A 16,852-nucleotide genomic window follows, 5' to 3' on the forward strand; every position below is an offset into this window, starting at 1 on the left:
GAATTCAGTAATCTATACTGGTTTAAAAAATACCACATCAAACAATAAACCAAGGTAAACAAAACCAAAACCAAATAAATAAACTCCCACCAAAAACTCAACGGTTTTTTTGAAGCCTCTGCCTCTAGTAATTCTGTAAAAAATGCCAAAGACATAATCCTCTATGATTTTCTTGAAAGTAAGTTTCTTATTGTGGCCTTATGAATGAAAATTACTTACTGACTCCTATCTACTCTGTTTGATAGAGTGCACTCTTTTAAACAAGTTGTTAAAATTTCTTCTGTTGTCTTCTCACTGTTGATTTGTCATAGAGAAATAGACAGACTTTTCTTTTTGCCACTATAAACATGCACCAATACAGCTGGGAATTTTTGCTCACTGGTGTTCTTTTACTGTCTTCTGAAAACTGTAGCCACGCAAGATTCCATATTACTTGACTCCCAGGAATTTCATACTGTACACTGCTTACCGTTAGACATCATGACTGAAAGCTAAGTTTTTTACAGACCTATGTGTCTTGTAATATAAATAGTCCTTTATTCACTAAATGTTAAGGAGAGGAGAAATAGGTTAAGAGAGCAATAGAAATTTTTAGTAATTTTTAATTTTTATTTGTATCACCCTTTTCCTCCTTTTCTCCTTGCTTTTTTTTCAATTGCTTTAAATTCGCAAAGCCTGATTATAAGCATTCATAGTTCCTGCAGAATTTTGAAAAACAATCCTCTGCTTTTTCCAGATGTTTTATTGAATGATTTCAATGAATGACTCAGCCTTTCTTACTCCTTCTTGTCCACTCAGGTAAAATGCTGTTGTCCAATAACACCAGTGAAAATCTTTCCATATGCCTGGCCTTTCCTTATCTTAAGTATAAGCTTACTGAGTTGGACACTGCTTGCTTTAGCTCTTTCTTAAGTACCATTTATATGTGCAAAGCCATGGGCTTTTTTTTTTTCAGAAGATCTTTATTTTTTAGCAGATCTCAAACAGTAATATTTGTTAGCCACTCTTTCACATACGAGTTCTAAAAGATGTAAGTCCCTCAAAGCTTCCATTTGCTGCTGGACAATCATTTCCAGTAAACTGCATTCCTAACATTTGGTCAAGAGGGTGAACAAAAATAGAAAGTCTGAAAGTCAGTTCAGAAATATGTTGATGCCAGAGTATAAAAAGGCATGTTATCTAAAAGTGACCAGGGGTTTTTATATCTCACTTTATTTTCAGCTAGTGTTCTCCACTGTCAAAGCAAACTTCTGTTGTGAGTGCTTTTCTGCTGAAAAAAACTTATAAATCATCTGATGATTAATGTTAAATATTTTATTCACAATTAATTAAAAAGGTTTAATGACCTAAATCTGACATGGATCTTAGAGATTCCTTTCATGTCTTATAAATATAGCACCAAAAGAATAATGCATATGGAATTAGGTGTTTCATCTAGTTGTGAATTCAGTGTCCTTGTTGCTAACCAAAGTACATTGATATGTTATATGTAAATATGTAGGTTTCCTAAACAATATGAAAAACAAACAAAATTTTGGGGTGTAGTTTATAATTTTGCTTAACAAGCTTACAAAACTTACTGCAGGAACTGGTAACCCAAAGTACCACTCCTGGTTTTATTCTCATGTTTTACAATAATTTCTTCATAAATAGTTGGCCTAAATATATTCTTACAAGCAGGGAAAAGGCCATTTTTGAATTTTGCAAAACTGTAAAACTTTCTGTCAGTAAACTAGCACTGACTCAGTGTAAATCACAGCTAAAAAATAAAATATTTATTTGACTATATACAGTTCATTAATTATTTATGAATGGATAAGTTTTTACAGGATGCAGAATTAACTCTTCTCTCTGTAGCAGACAGGGGTAAAGTAAAAGAGAAAGAGTAAGCAAAGAGTACCATTACCAATGCAATCCAGGCAGTGCATACAAATGCCTTTTGTTTCTTACTGCTGACAGTAATCAAGCACTTAACATTTCATTTGGTTGCACTCCATAACCAGAATGCTACAGAATGCTTGAAAATAAGATAAAATTAAATATCTCAATCACAGTGTATATATGAGTTCTGTTTATTTCTTTGAAATAATGATCTTGGCATCTTTCCCCAGCAAAATGTGGCTATTCATTTTTTAAAATTTGTTTTGTTTGGTTTTGGTTTTATTTTTCCTGTTTTTTCTTTCTTTTGAATCTGTCTTTCTTGTTTAAAAACTCCAATAGAGTGCGAACCCTTAATCTCTATTGCACACCCAAAGCCTTTAAATATTGGGGCAAGTGAACCATGATGAACAGTAAAAGTGCACAAAATAAAGAAATTATATTTTTAAGTGGGTTTTTTTTAGTACTATAGAGACCTTCCTTGGCCAGATCTCTCCAACTCTCCATTAGTCCAACTGAGAGAGACTTTGTTTCAAGGTTTTCAAAAAAAAAAGCAAATTTTTTTCCTAAAGAAGAAGACAAACTCAGTGTTTTAGCACCAGTCACCTACCAAACTAAAAGGAAGTCCTAGGAACTCTGATCAGCTCTGGGTGCCCTAGATTTATATGGCAGTTCTTTATTATCCAAGAACACGTGCACATAGTAGAGCTTATTCAAAATGCATTTCAATGTGAGGACATGGAGTAAACCTGTGGTAGGCAGAATTTATGCACACAGGTATTTAGACCGAAGCCCAGTATTTTTTATGGATTTGTGCTGCACTGCCTCTCACCCTTGAAGCTGGTATGTCCCCAGAACTATTCAGGTTGGCAGGGATTTCTTTAGGTCACTGGATCCCACTGTCTTGCTCAAGGAGAATCAGCAAGACCAGGTTGCCCAGGTTCAGTTGCATCTTGCATTTCTCTGTAGAAGATCCACAGCATCTCTGTGCAATCTAGGCCTGTGTTTGACCAGCTTCACAGTAAAAAAAAAACAATTCCTGATGTTCAGAGGGAACTACCTGTGTTTCGACGTGTATCCCCTGCCTCTTGTACTGACACTTGGTGACACTGAAAATATTCTGGCTTCATCTTCTTCCTTCTTGTTAGATGTTTACATCTAACAGGAAGATCCCCCTGAGCCTTCTTTTCTGTAGTCTGAGAAAATCAGCTCTTTCCCAGCCTCTCCTCATGAAGAATGTCTAGAAATTCAGGACAGTGACCACTGAACTATTCAACTGACCTGCTTAAAAATGGCTTGAACTGTAAGACATATTACTGCAAGTGACTAAGTCCCACAAAAGTGATAGTTTTCAGTCAAAGCTATATCTGCATTATGAAAACAGGCAGGGGACAGCATGAATTGGAAAAAGATTGAGAGGAGAGTTCAGTTTGGCTGTTTTCATGCACTGTTACATGCCCTTCTGATTTGGAAGTAAGTCTTCAAGGATATGAAAATTCTTGTACAGTTTTATGTATTTATTTTCAGGAACTGATTATACAGGGTTTTTTTGTCCAGCTTTGCAACCGTGCAAAGTCATGCTAGACCTGAGGGAAATAAAGAACTCCTCCTTTGAAGACATAGGTTGTGTTGCCTTACTAAGAAGCACATGCTTCCTGGACTGTGGATTGAGTAACATCTTGACCCCTTCACATATCTCTGTGAGGGGGAATAAAACAAGAAATAGGTTTTCAAACTTCTTCGTTTTATTAGGGTCACCATGCAGTGCTTCACTGACCGGTGTCAACTTGCTTTCTCTATGTCCTAAGTGACAAGAAACCAGTCTTATGGTACAGTCTTATTCAACTTGTTTATCAATGACCTGGACAAAGGGATAGAATGCTCCCTCAGCAAGATTGCTGATGATACGAAACTGGAGGGACTGGCGGATACATCCAAATGCTATGCTGCCATTCAGAGGGACCTTGATCAGCTGGAGAACTGTGTGGAGAGAAATCTAATGAAGTTCAGCCTTTCACACCAGCACCCCCAAGTCCTTCTGGGCAGGGCTGCTCTGGATCTGTTCATCCCCAGCCTGGCTTGGCACTGGGAGTGGCCCCAACTCAGGGCAGCACCAACACTTGGCTTTGTTAAACCTAATGAGATTCCCATGGGCCACTTCTCCAGCTTGTCCAGGTCCCTCTGGATGGCATCCTATCCTTCAGGAGTATTAACTGCACCACTCAGCTTCATATTATCTGCAAACTTGGATGATACAATGCCCCAACCCCTTTGTCTCTGTCATTGCTGAAGATATTAAGTAACACTTGTCCCAGTACAGACCCCTGAGGGACACCATTTAGCACTGATGTATACTGGGACTCTGAGCCACTGATGACCACCTCCTGGATGTGACCATCCAACCACTTTCTCATCTATCTAACAGCCTATCAAATCTGTGTCTTTCCAATTTAAGCTGTCACAACCACCAAATATTAGCAAGCAGTGTTCAGCAAATATGTTCCAGTTAGTATGCCCTACTGACATAAAATTATATTAATAAATCTCATGTCCTGAAAGACAAATTCTAATAATCACATATGGCAAGAGTGGTTGGTAGTTTTCCAGTAAATTGTTACAATTTATGATTGTATTATAATTCTCAAATATATGAAACAAATCTGACTTTTATTTTTCCTGCACTTAATTATTTAATCTTGATGACTATACAAAACTGAGCCTGAAGCAAGAGTTTTAAGATTTGGATGCTGTATTTTTGACATGTCAAATTAGATGCCTGAATGAAACTTTGCTTTTAAGAACAGAGGTAAGCAATATAAAAACTGAACAAATCCTTCAATTAGAGTACAAAAAATAAGAGTAAATGGCAATTGCACTAAGAAATTGTAGCATGGATAGGTCCATGCTATTTTACTTCAAAAGCACAGTAAATGAAATGTATATTTCATTTAGTCATAATCAGTTAAGGACTGTTGATATCTTCAAATACGTATCTTTGCCATTGTGCCATACCATTTTCACAAGAATGCTCTTCAAACAGTTCTCAAGGTTAATTTCACTGTTACTCCCTCTGGCAGGGCAAGAAGATACAATTCTTTCTACTTGCCAATTTTTTTCCCATCTTGCTTGATATCAGCAAATTTTACTAATGCTAAATGTTTTCATCTTTTTTCAAGGCCACTGTTTGAATTTGCCTGTTATATTTTTTAAGGAAATACTGATATTTCAAAGAATATAGGAAAAAACATATTTTGCTTCTTGCTAGTAAGATTGCTGAGAATGTTGTACTCCTTCAGTGACAACACTATAGAAAAAGCTGGTGTGTTTCTCCACTTCTATTTCTGAGCAGTTAAAATTGAAGAGGATTTGCTTAAACATAAGTAAAACTGTTTGCCCCTTTGCCTGTATAACAGATTGGGGAGAAAATTAAATCTGTTAGTCACAATGTCGAACATTAGGATATAAATTAACGGTATAAACCTTAAAGTTTTACTTTGCAGGACATGCCCATAAAAGGGTCTTTTGTTCTTTGTCTCAAAGTAGTAATTTTACTGAAATAAGACTATTCTTCTAAGTATAACCTAGGACTAGATGTAACAACAGCACTATATGTTCAGCAATACCTTTTATTAATGTATATATTTCATGTTTAATCTGAACTTGTGTTCAATTAAGAGCACAAAACCTTTAGTTAGGGCCTGCTCCTGTATTTGCAGCCCGCAAATCTTTACCTATTCACATCAGTTGAAGATTTTTTCTGCAGGAAGTGTGCTACTTTCCATTTGAAGCTGCAGAATGTTTCTGTGTGCTATCACTATTTACTAATTAGGAAAATATCTGAAGTAGTAGAAATTTTGTAAGCCAATCCATATATTTACAGGTGAAAGAAATCCTCAAATTCTGTTAACAGATAGGCAGTTTTTCACATGCATCTGGCATGCAATCTTTTTGAAGAAGTTTATCTAAGGACAATAATAACACGTAATCCATATAAAATTATTGCATTATCTGTAATAAGAACTCAAGCAAAGATGACAGGGTTCATGAAGAATGAAGATGATCCCACTTGCTGATATTTTATAGTAACAAAAGACCTTCATATAATAAACTGACATAGAACTACAACAGCAATAGAAAAATAACAAAAAGGGTTTTGATTTCACTGTGCTGTTTAGCAGATATTACATTCTCCATTTCCAATTGTAATACAGAAAGAAACCCGAAAAACAGCCTGTGGGGTTTTGACACAGTTACCAATTACACTATTCTGGGACAAGACACAGGAAAAGTAGTTATTCTGGCTGTTTACACTTTAATGGTGTGGTTCTGCAGTCTCTGCAGTCAAGCCTACTGATCTTGTTTTTGTTAAAATGAGGAGTCATTTTTTCCCCTTTTTTTCCATACACCTTGCTAATCTGGCTGATAGATACTTTTTTTTTTTTTAATTAATCAATCTTTTATTGAAAAGTGATTTGATTTGAGTAGGGTTTGAGTAGGTACACCAAAAATCCAGAGCCAGCACAGAACAAGCAACAGAGGCATGTGACTGCAATTCAGAGAACAAGCAGAGATAGCAGTGCTCTGTTAAGTTTGCCTTGGCTGATGAAAAGATACTGAGTCTTTAGAAAGATTCAGAATTGACACGATAAAGGATTTCTTTCCACCAATATCTTTCTCTAGACTTCTAAAAACATGAAAAGTGAGGTTTATCTTTGAACATGCTCAATTCTCCAGTATTATCCTTTGTGTACTAGTACTTTCATTAGTGTACTAATGAAGCACAATGAATGAAGACAGCAAAATCACCTACAAACAAAGGGAGTTGAGAAGAATTTTAAACACTATTCACCTATGTTTCTTTCTAATGAAACAGAAGTGCCAATGGTTTAAATACTTCTGTCAATGATCCGCTTAAAACATTACTTTTTTCTTCCTTGAAGACACTCAGTCTACAGGGATTTAAAATGAAAATTATGTAAGAGCATACTAAATCACCGAGTTAACTGGAGTGATACACTCAGATCATACAGGAAGACATAGGTCAGATATGACAATTTAGATCACCCATACAAACAATAAGTAAGCATAAGTCAACATTGTTTTGGGGAAACAAAAAAAAAAGAAAAAAACCGCCAAATGAAAACAAAACCCAGCCAAAACTAAAGGAAAGGAACAAACAAAAGGCAAAATCACCCAAACCAAAACCAAAAGAGCAAACAAACAATCCTCCCAAAACAAAAAGAAACAAACAAAATCAAACCCCCCAAAACTCACTTCCCTCCCAAAAAAAGAGCAAAAGCTACAATTTCAGGGGAAAAAAATATGATACCAAATAAAATATTTAAAAGAATAAGGTGCCTTTCCATCTTAAAAAGGACTGAGGGGTAGAAAATCTTTTGAGGTAATATAAAAAAAATAATTTGTATTGGTTAATATGTATCAAGTGGAACTTAAAAATAATCAAGCAGCATAACTGAGTTTAAAAAAGCAAATAATTCAGTTAGTGGTCTGATTTTATGAATTTCCTCTGTACAGCTAATCTGGGTTTCAGCTTTGATTTCTAAAATACGGGCACTTCATATACTATTCAGTTAAATGGAGGAAAAAAGCCCTAAGATTATGAGATTGATGTTTTCATTGTGAATCTTTCACTGACTTCAGGGAACACAGAATCAGATCTCTGAATATTTTGGCCCAGAAAAAAAAAACAGTTTTGAAGGCCAACTTCTTTTAGTTAAGGTGCTTGCCAACTTCATTCTTTCACATGCAAAATGTACAGGCTTTATATATACAAAAATATACAAAGCAATAGCTTTAACCACTAGCATTCACGTCAGTAGTGTATTTTTTATATATATTTTGTATTTGGTATATTTTCCTAAAAATAAAATTGCACAGGTCCTACTTCTAGCTAAACATTTAAAACTTTATGCACTGAGCAATGAAGTAACTTTCAACCCTTAATAACTGAACCTGCTCAGAAAATTATTACATGAATCTTCCAAAGCATAATATAGAAATATTATGTACATCTTAAGCATTTTTAAGTTATGCTTTCCATTATAAAATTTATGACAAATATTAAAAATTATAGTAATTTTATCTCATGATTTTCCAGGTAATTATGTCATGTTGCAGCGTAAATTTAAAACTTGCAACCTGATTGGGTCATAATTTAAATGCAGCAGTTTTATCTATAAAACAATTGCAGCTTCTGTGGTCTTTTGTTAAGAGGCTGTGTGTTGATTTTTGTTTGGTGAATCCCACAGGGTGATGTAGGACTGTAGTTTCATTTAAAAGAATTCATCATTAGAAAGACCCTGAATAGTTTCCATTAAGCACATTAAAGAGTGAAAAAAAAATTAATTCTTTCTTCATGCATGAAGTGCAAAACAAGAGACATGGAGTAGGTGAAAACAATAAGAAAATTAGTTTCCCAAACTAGTGCTGACACTTGGTCAACATGATGAGAAATATGATCAGCCCCACAGCAATCTATCAAGATAGTTCTTGTAGGTACTATTCAAAGGTGAATTTAAAAAAAAGATTTCTAGAAAGGTACTAAAAATTTTGTATATGTATGAGCAAAGCAGTATTGCAGAGTAGAAAGCCAAAGATACTTGTTTGAAAAAGTCACAATAAGTGTTGTCACTCTTGATTAATCAGAGACACAAATCAGCTTCTCAGTAGTGAATGAAAGGAGACAGATATAGGCACTGATTGTGTGTGAAATGCCTTGAAAGAAAAAGAAAAGTAGGTCCCATTTTAAATAATAAGAAGTTGGAAGACAAAAAGGCCACAACCCACTTCTAAATAATGTTGCTCTACCTGATGTCAGATACATACCTACCACAGGGCAACATATTAAGAAACATTAAAACAAGATCCAATGCTTAAGAAGGAATGTTTCCCTCTTAGACATTCACAGGGGAAAAAAAAAAATTGAAAATAAAAATTAAAATATTTCTTAGAGCAAGAAAAAGATTTCATCACATGCCTACATCACAAAGTGCTTATGCATTAATCCTAAAATAAAGAGTTTACAATTTAGACCACTGCAACCCAAAGCTCTAGAATATAGCAACAACAATTCTGCAGAATGTTTTTAAAGGTATCTTCAGAATGTGCATTTTAATTATACTCATTCATAGTGCTAGCGGAGTTAAAGACAGAAATTTACTGAAATGACACACGAACACCAATCATATGCTCATCAAGAATGTAATTCCTTGTGGATAATAAACATGTCTGAAATTGTACCTATGTTCATCATGTTGCAAATCAAAAGTGATCCACTGATCCAACAAAAAAGCCTTAAAGTATGGAACTTAAGAGAAAGGTGAGAAGAAAGCATATATACAAGAGAGTGTGTGTATGTGTATGTTCAATTGTGAAAGCCACCACTGTAGGCTGACAGATCCCTTTCCAGTTAATATTTATCTTCCATCTGTATCTAGAATATAGTTAGTAATTCACATAAAAAACACAGTCATTTCTTGTCTTCCTTCAGACCACACGGAATGTGCAATTATGAATTAACATTTCAGTTTTAACTCAGATTTTAAGGTAGAAGGTCTAACAAATACAATATCTAATGTAATACAATACCTTATACATTTAAAAGGAATCCATCAGAGAAGGCCCAGCCCTGTAATATCCAAAGTTTTCTGAGAAGTGCTATTCTAAAAATTTGAGCTTAGTTTGATTGTAAATATTATCTTGAACTAACCATTTAAAGTACTACTACACCTTCAATTTCTAAAAACTATGCCTCCAACCTAATAATAATTTTCCAAGGTGCTAGACAGGTCCAGTGAATTTCCTTCCAAACTATTTTGTTTGAAAGCTGCAATTCAAGCCTTATACATTATGAGGCTGATGGAAGATAAATCTGGCGCTTTCACTGACATCTGTATGTCACACTCCAGTTAGCATTCCCTTCTGTCTGCATCTGCTCTGTAACAATCATTCATGGAAGCACAGGTTAGAAGTGGTTTAGATGAGCAACCTAGAATAGTTTATAGTGTTAGAAAGCAGCTGTTCAAACAGAGCACTCAAAGATTGGCAGCTACATATAATTATGAAAGTTCTTTACTTATGCCATTAGATTTTAAGTATCATTTTGAAAATGACAAACTCTCTTCCTCTTGGCAATGACCAGTAAATTAACAACACCAAGGGCACTGGAATGGCTTGTTTTTTTCAGATACATTTTCCTTGAAATATATACATATATATATATATATTCCATGACCATAAGAACACAAAACATTGTTTTTAAAATATCACTTCCAGTGATTAAAATGAATTGTTAGCTCCACTTAAAAAATGACATTAGACACACCATATAGAATGATTTGAATGGAAAAAGTGCATGGACTTACTCAGGTTATTGTTCAGTCACTGTAAGGGTTGGTTTGTACATGTTTTCCCAACATGTGCCCTCTGAATCTAAAGGAAAGTTGGTCACTGACTTTGACTGATCAATGACAGTACACTCAATCCTACAATCAGCAATCTTTGCAATTGCATGAAAATACAGAAACAAGTCTGCTAAACCTTTGAAACCGTCTGCATTGTCTCACATGTAATGCCATCCACATTCATTGCAAAATATAGAAAAAAAAGCAAGGTTTGCATGCTAACCAAGAGATCACTGCTTTTCCTTCTCTGCAGCCATTTATAGCCTTAGACTATCCAAAACATGTTAACATTATCACGATCCTGTCCCTCTGAGGACAGTTAGTGAGGTAGTGACTCATCTCTTAATAATAGACAGCATTAGTTTTTTTGTGGGGTTGGAGAGGTAGTTGAGGGGGAAAATGTGGTGATTAGGAGGGGAAGGTTGTTAGAGAGTTTTGTGTTGCTCTTTCCTGGTCCTGGTACAAATATTTGAGCTGTGTAGAGAAGGTAGATATTTACAGGACAGGGTTCTTTTATATAGAAGGCATGAACCAAAAGTCTCATAGTCCATTGTCCTGGAACATAGATCTCTTCCTATCCTATTAGTTCTTCAGTGTAAAAGCAAACCTTTGCAAGATGTCATCTTCCTGCTCCATTACATGCCTCCTACCATTTTACTTAAAAATCAACATGAAGGAAATTTTTATCAGATACTTTATCCAATCCTTGCATTTTCTACTGCAAGACAAATAGAAACACATGCCAATTCTCAGCTTTAACAAGGCATTTTACTCCAAAAATTAATGTCAGAAGTTATGAATGGCTATAATATTGCATTTCCTTATTTTAGAGGGCTATAAGCAGTAACTTAAAGCTATCTTGAAGCATTAATCAACATAAAATTTTTGATTTAAAAAAACCTAGGTCCATCAATGCCCAATAAAACTTGTAACCAAAATCCCTCTCCCCAGCTGTGAACTTTCTTTATTCTTAGAGGAAGAACTCATGGTGTTTAAGTAGAGATTGATGTTACTCATTCATACCAGTGACTATGGGCAAGTCTCTCTCATTCATCCTTGAGGAGTAACCCAATTTAAAGGAGGAATCTCTGTGCACACGCTGAGAAAGGTGCGTTAGAATTCCTTATGGTTAACAAGGGGGACTGAGCTTTTATTTGATATAGGAACTGACTGACAGTCAAATGTCTCCAGTCCAGCTGTGCCAGTTCAACAGCTTTAGATAAGTTATCAGCACTATCACTTGTTGATTCCTCTGTCAGGAACTTTGCTAGGTCTGCCACATCTTCACCTCACGCGTGTTTAACTTTGGGATTATCGACTCTGGCTGGTTTCAACATTATTCAATACCTTCTCCATTGACCACTGGTAGCTTTGACAATAGGGTATTGTTTAAGTTGTTTCATGTGCACTCCAGCCACAGCATCTAGCTACAGTCCCTTCCACTTGAAACAGTCTATTCAATTCTAAATTTCTTACAAAGTCAGACGTACAGAGAAATTAAAAATCTTTACAAAGCTGTGTCACAATGATGATGATGATGATGATGATAATAATAATAATAATTTATTTGAATGTGTCTTTTTTTTTTTTTCTCCAAAAAACAGTTAATGGTCATGATCCACAGGTCTACAAGTATGCATGAAATGATGTTTGCATGAACCTTTTAAGGGAAGAAGTTGTTAAATATTTATTAAACTGAATTACACATACTACACAAAATATTGGTGACATCAATCCTTGTATGAATTAAAATTTCAAGCCATTTATTTCACATTAGCAACCAGCTTTATGTGGCTTTCAGAGGAATGCCTGAATGGAGTACATTTCAGAAAACAAGCCTAGGGTAAAAAAGAGTTAGATCACCTCTTTATATTCCATATCAAAGGCAAAAGATTGACTAGAGTGTTCATTTAACTTTTTTCCTAACATTTCAAAGTTACCTGCTGACTTATTTCTGAATTAAACATGTATAGTAATAAAGGTTTAATTCTGCAATCCAAATCAAAATGAGTTTTGATAATGTTCTTAAAATACATTCATAAATTACAAATCAGATTTACAAAATATTTTGCAAATCCACAAAGAGCTAATGTCAGTTATAAACCACAGAAGTGAACAGAAATGAGGAAGAAATCTGATTACTCTCAGTGAGAACACTTACCTGAATAGTCACTCCCATTCATAAAGAAGGAAGCCTCAGACCTCACTCCAGATTTCATTAAGGTCTTCTGTGAATATTGCCCTTAACCGAAGCTTCACACACCATCTAATGTCAAAACACAACATTCCCAAATTTGGTGACATGCTTTCACCTTGCATTAGATGACCTATCTGGGACTCAGGACTAAAGCATTAAACATTTCCTATCTTTCAGCTCTTAGTCGAGCAATTTAGTGTTCAATCTCCTAGGACAAAAGAAACCAAAACCAAACCACAACTCACTCTCTCCTCTCCCCTCCCCCCACACTGCCTCTCTCTCTCTCTCTTTCATTCCACTGCCTTTATCAGAACACTACATAGCAAAACCAAACCTGACAGTTTTTCTATTACAGCTCTTATATGAGAAGCTGTTCAGCACTGCTCTGAACAAATTTTAGCTTTGTGCAGTAAAGTTTCTCTTTACAGGTGATATAACCTGACTGAAGGCAGAAAGCCCTGCAGAGTTGATGTAAGCATTGCATATTATAAATCACAAAACATGAAATACTTGCTTCTGGTCACAACTAGGATGGCTTCAGGCCAGAAGCATAGAACCCCTGTCAAGAAAACCTGAAAGAATCAATTGTATCTTTGGAAAAAAAAAGATTAATCCTAAACGCAATCCAGATTTTATTTGGTTTTTTGTTTTGTTTTTGTTTAAGACACAGTCCACAAATCAGACTGCAACAGCTGTGTGTTTCAACAGAAAGGAAAAAGCTAAAACTGAGCTTACAAGATGATGATTATTAGGAAATTAAGGAACTTAGGACTACTTGTGACATTCTAGTTCTCTGAATTAATTAGAATAATTTACAAGCAATCTCAGCTAAGGATTTCAGACTTCTAATATTTAAATAGGTCTTCATATGGGAGACCAAGTGTAATGAAAGCCCTGAAAGGAAGACAGCAACTTGAAACCAAATGATCAAAGACTTTGCGAGAAAATAGGGTTAAATATGGTGAAATATGTTTCCCAGCCCTGACATCCAGCAGAGAACCTCACTGGTGTCTGGATAAGCAGGGAAAAACCTTGTACACGGATGTTGCTATCTCCCCAGTAAAGTAATATTTGTAAGTGGAAGACATTGATAGAGATTACCAAAAAAAATGTTCTGGGGAAAGATGTAGTGGATTAGACAGAAAACACAGCACAGGCTTTGAAAACAAAAAGTCCACTCCTGTATTTACATTTTCCAAATACAATTGATGTATGTGGAACTAAACATAGACAATAAATTCTCATTCTCAGGACACATTTCAAGATATCACTTTAATTATTCCTATTAGTCCTGTTGTCCATTGATCTCCCATTTCTGCCTCCCTCAGCATATGAATGATACTTTCCATGTTTCCAGCAGTTTTACAAAGCAGGGGATTTTGTGCACCCTATCTGCAGGTGCAGCAAGGCCTTGGCAAGGGGGAAACCAATTACCACTTTCAAAAGCAGCTACATTTTGTTGTTCATACTCATATCTCCACAGGGACACTTAACAATGTGTCCAGAGAGTGGTAACATGCCGCCAAGGAAACATGATTCTTTTGTTTGCTAAAATGTATAAATAGTGTAAAGTTTTAAGAATCGGCGCACTAGCTTTGTAGAGTTACCACATAAAACCCATCTTTTTACCAATATGAAATAAAAAACTCCCTCAGTTCTATGTGTGAGACTAGTTGACTCCACACCAGGTGATTAATTCCACCCTTACAGATGAAAATAGCTCTTCAAGGTCTTGAGAAAAGCATAAGTTCTCATGAAAATTAAGTTAACTGCAGTTCAAGCATCTGACAACCAACCTGGTAAGTCTTATTGTTGCTAGTAGAGATGATTTTATGATATATTTTGTAACTTACAAACTTTTTCTCTCTCCCATGCATTTGTTTTTTTAAATACAAGTAAGCCTTTTCACAGGTCTTAAGTTAAAAAAACCTCAAATAGTGCAATATACTGAAACCAGAAGATAGTTACTAACCTGTAGTTCATCTTCAGCTCAATTCTATGGAGCTGACTTCATTTTCTTAAAGAACTCTACATTTTCCTATGTGCATTTAAAAAAATGCACAGATTAATTTTTGACATGCTAAATACTATTAAGTCTGTGCTGAATCTTAGGCATTAGTGTTGTTTGTCTCATACTTCCACTTCTGTTGTAGCCCACAGTAGTTTTTGATAGTAGCTCAAATAAAAGGGCACTGTGTAAAGAATATAATGTATTTTTATTGTCCTTAATATATGGATACATATTGCAGGTTTATTCTTGCCGCAAGTGGAGTTGATCTTGATCTGATTCAGTGTTCCTTTTTTCTGTGTATATCCTTCCTAGAGAAATGGTTCTAAAGAGTAGGGGATGTATGAAAACAGAACAATTGGGGTTCCTCACCATACATTTCAAACAGTATTGTCAACATGACTACAAATATATAGAGAAAAGAGACATATGAAAAAATGAAAGGCTAATTTATTAAACTCTCAACAGTCAAAACCTGCATAAAAAGATACTGGCATCATCTGCTCTGATATAATGACTAAACATTGATTTGATCTTAAAACCTGATTTATTACAAGCATAGTATTTTAAGCATTTATCCACCTGCAGTATTTAATACATCTTGGTTTAATGTTCTGTCTAAAACATGAATTCCTAAGAAGTTACTTTTGTAGTCCTTATTCTCATAAACTTCCAATTGAAAATAATGGAAATATAGTCACACAAACTGAAAATCTGCAACACTTTGGACCTATCTCACAGTCAGCATCCACTGAATTCAGTTAGTGCTAACTCAAGTGTGTAAAGCCCAATTATGCAAATGCTACCTGAACAGGCTGTCTGCAATGTAAGATTTATTCTTTGGATTTGATCCTTTAAGAACCCAAGTTCCTTTTACATGATGCCTGCATGTGTGGAATTACAAACTCTTCTCTTATAAAACTCAGATAGTTAATAGTAAATCAAATAATAAACATACAACAGTTTTTTCTTCTTTTACCCACAGGTATTTTGAAAGAGAAAGTGTAGAAGCTCTCTTGGTTTTTTTTTTCATTCCATAGAAAAATAATCATTAAACATATTTATAAACATATGTTTCTGTCCAATGACTTTTATTTATTCTAAATAGAAGGGTATCATATCAATCCTGGGGAAAAATATTAGTATTATGAAACAACATAACTGTGCATACTGCATGTCAAAAAAAAATCTAATGTTTCAGTCTCAGATCAAAATTTGCCTTACCCTGAATCACAGTTTCTAACTAATCTTGTAAAACTATGTGCTTAGTGGTTATCATTATGCTACACTATTCAAGCCTAAATGAATATTTTAGAAGTTATTTTTCATTTTTCTCTACCATAATAGTGTCAAAGGACTGTTCTCTTTACATGTCACTCTTCTTTTTCTTAAACTAAAGGACAATAAAAAAATTACATCCTCAACTGTATCTTTATTCAATTATTTCATATCAAACTTTATGGTAAAAGGGAACTTGAGAGAGAAGGAATTTTTTAATATAAAAAATATAAAATCTATCCACAGTTATTAATATAAAGAGAAACCTGTAGAATCACTGCACATAAAAGAAAAAAGGCACACAAAACAAACATACCAAAAAAAAAGTAAACAAGAGACAACCCCTCACATAAAATAGAATTTCTGAAATTCTACAGATATTTCATTAATATAAATTAATTTATACATTAATATAAAATAATAAAAATTAATAATTTTTTTAAAAATGCAGTTGTGTCAGAAGAGTACATATTTTACCTTTGTTGTGATTTAAGGCCAGCTGGCAACTAAGCCACTAGCACATTTTCCTCCTCCTTCCCCAAGGGACTGGTGAGGAGAATCAAAGAAGAAACTTTTAAGTTAAGAACAGTTTAATAATTGAAACAAAGTGAAATCATTGTCCTTTATACAACCCAAAGAAAAAACAGAGATGCACAATAAAATTGCTTACCACCTGCTGACCAAGGCCAATTCCCATCCTTGAATCCTGATCAAAGTCCTCCCCATTCTGTGTAAATAAGTAACTATTATTAAAATTATTATTTAATAAATAAATAATAATCTGGTTAACTCCCCCAGTTTATATGCTGGGCATGACATTCTCTAGTGTGGAATATCTCTCTGGCCTATTCAGGTCACCTGTTCCAGCCTTTCCCTCTCCCAGCATTTTTTGTGTACTTTCTCATGGCAAAGTAGGAGAGACTGAAAAAGTCCTTGACTTATGTAGTGGTTTGGTCCAAAATACTCATTACTCTTTACCTTCTGTGAGATAAGAATTAGGAGAAATGCAAAGCAGGCACAAAACTTGAAAGAATATAAAGAAGTTTATTAATAGACCTAAAAGAAGGG

General features: G+C 34.7%; 2 long non-coding RNA genes across 5 annotated transcripts in view; one reads left to right on the forward strand and one right to left on the reverse strand.

The window, feature by feature from the left end:
• Window positions 1-16,671, reverse strand: part of LOC108445750 — a 46,291-nt gene extending 29,620 nt beyond the window's left edge. Inside the window, exons 1-2 of one of the 2 annotated variants that reach the window (XR_001860712.1) lie at window positions 16,455-16,671; window positions 12,463-12,567 (exon numbers count right to left, since the gene is read on the reverse strand). This is a non-coding gene — a long non-coding RNA (uncharacterized LOC108445750). Of the gene's footprint in view, window positions 1-12,462; window positions 12,568-16,261; window positions 16,368-16,454 lie in introns of those variants that run through there. The other variant, XR_001860711.1, reaches the window with a different exon arrangement.
• LOC108445751 overlaps window positions 13,119-16,852 on the forward strand; it is a 19,075-nt gene continuing 15,341 nt past the window's right edge. Inside the window, exon 1 of one of the 3 annotated variants that reach the window (XR_001860715.1) lies at window positions 13,119-14,297. This is a non-coding gene — a long non-coding RNA (uncharacterized LOC108445751). The remainder of the gene's footprint in view (window positions 14,298-16,852) is intronic. The other 2 variants (XR_001860714.1, XR_001860713.1) reach the window with 2 other exon arrangements.

This window comes from Corvus brachyrhynchos, unplaced genomic scaffold (genome assembly GCF_000691975.1).
Source record: "Corvus brachyrhynchos isolate BGI_N302 unplaced genomic scaffold, ASM69197v1 scaffold33, whole genome shotgun sequence".
Classification (NCBI taxonomy): domain Eukaryota; kingdom Metazoa; phylum Chordata; class Aves; order Passeriformes; family Corvidae; genus Corvus; species Corvus brachyrhynchos.